This window comes from Empidonax traillii, unplaced genomic scaffold, assembly GCF_003031625.1.
Source record: "Empidonax traillii isolate 1590-97213 ecotype Southwest subspecies unplaced genomic scaffold, ASM303162v1 scaffold5764:size7215, whole genome shotgun sequence".
Lineage (NCBI taxonomy): Eukaryota > Metazoa > Chordata > Aves > Passeriformes > Tyrannidae > Empidonax > Empidonax traillii.
In genome coordinates this window covers 4,885-7,215 of record NW_020960957.1, presented here as the reverse complement: position 1 = coordinate 7,215, position 2,331 = coordinate 4,885, and positions in this window count along the sequence as shown.

The following is a 2,331-nucleotide window of genomic DNA, read 5'->3' as shown; positions in this document are numbered from 1 at the left end:
GGCCCAGGCGGGGGCCCCCCAGAGACACATCCCCCTTCTCGGCGTCCCGCTGGCACCGCCAGCCCGGGCAGCGCTCCCGGGGCCGGGCGTGACCGGGCGCCCCGCCAGCCCCCCCGGCCGCCCCCCAGCTGGGGCGTAACTGGGATGACTGGGATAACTGGGAAATGGGGCCACGAGCCCCCCGCCCCCCCCAGCCCCGTGTCGGGGTCCTAAATGGGGGCGTGGGGGGGCGGGGAGGGCGGTGCGGGGTTGGGGTGCGGGGCGGCGCTGGCGGGGGGGGGGACGGGGATGGGGACAGGGGACAGTGGGGCCTTTGTGCGGCCGGAGCCGAGCCCTCAATGGGGCTGGCGGGGGACAAAAGGGGACAAAGGCGCTTTCACGGAGCCCTCGTTAACATGCAGAGCCACGCGCGCCCGCCACCGCCGCCACGGGGGTCCCGGGGGGGGGTCCCGGGGGGGTCCTGCCATGGCCATGGGCACGACTGGGGGCACGGGGACCCACCAGTGCCACTGCCACGGCCACGAAGGGGGACACAGACACCCCCACCACCCCCGCGGGGGTCCTGCCACCACCATGGCCACGAAGGGGGCACAGACACCCCCTCACCCACCCCAATGTGGGTCTCAGGAGTCCCGGGAGGGTCCTGACACTGCCACAATGGGGGTCCCGGGGGGGCCACGGGCTCCGCAGGGGGCACAGACACCCCCTCTGCCACCATCAAAGCCACCACGGGGGCCCCACAGCCAATGTGGGGGGCACAGGCCCCCATCACCAGCCCAGTGTGGCTCTTAGGGGTCCCTGTCATGGTCACTGGGGGGGGGGGGCACAGACACCCCCATTGTCACCACCACGGCCACCACGGGGGTTCCGGCCCCCCCACCCTCCATGGCCCCACTGTGGGTTCTGGGACCCCCCCACGGTGATTACGGGGGTCCCTGGGGGGTCCCACCTCACCCATGGACACCAAGGGGGTCCCAGGGCCCCCATCACAGCCCAAAATGATTCCTTAACTCACACCCAGGATAAACCATGACCGGATAGCCCACAGCCAGGATAATCCATGCCTGGGATAACTCACACCTGGGATAACCCACAGCCAGGATAATCCATGCCTGGGATAACTCACACCTGGGATAACCCACAGCCAGGATAATCCATGCCTGGGATAACTCACACCTGGGATAACCCACAGCCAGGATAATCCATGCCTGGGATAACCCACAGCCCGGACAACTGATTCCTGGATAAACCATATCCAGAATAATCCCCACCTGGAATAAACCACATCCAGAATAATCCATGCCTGGGATAACCCATGCCTAGTAAAACCCACATCCAGGATAACCCACACCTGGGATAATCCACATTCCAGGATAACCCACATATGGAGGACGTGGTCATGGGGGTACAAGGATGGAGGGACATGGGGACACAGGGACATGGGATACAGGGACGTGGGATACAGGGATGGGGGGACATAGGGACATAGGGACATGGGATAGATACAGGGATGGGGGAATATGGGGACAGAGGATACAGGGATGGAGAGACATGGGGATAAAGGAAAATGGGATAAAGGGATGGAGGGACATGGGGACACAGGGACAGGGCCTTGGGGACACAGGACCTGAGGATATGGGACATGGGAACACAGGGATGGGGGATGTGGGGCACAGGGTGATGGGGACACAGGAGAGGGGGTGGTGGGGACACAGGGAAGTGAGGATATGGGAACACGGGGATATGAGGGTCCAGGGACGTGGCAATAGGGGGACACAGGGCTAAGGTGACATTGGGACACAGGGACAGGGGGATATGGGGCACAAGGGAACTTGGGGACATGGGGACCCAGGGATGTGATCCATGACATGGGGACTAGGGGACATGGGGATGGGGACACAGGGATTTGGGGACACAGACATGGGAACATGGGAATATGGGGACACAGGTATGTGGTGATATGTGACATGGGGTATGGGGACACAGGGACATGAGGATATGGGGGAAATGGGGGCAATGGGATGGGGGACATGGGGTATGCAGATGTGGGGATTTGGGGACAGGGATTTGGGGACACAGGGATGTGGTGATATGTGACAGGACATGGGGATACAGGGACATGAGGATATGGGAATATGGGGATGTGGGGACATTGAGATGGGGGACATGGGGACGCAGGATTTGGGGATGGGGGCTGAGGGTGTCACAGGACATGGGGATGGGGATACAGGGATTTGGGGACACAGGGACACAGGGATGGGGGCTGATGGTGTCACGGGACATGGGGATGGGGTGATGGCGACACAGGGATGTGGGGACACGGGAGAGGTG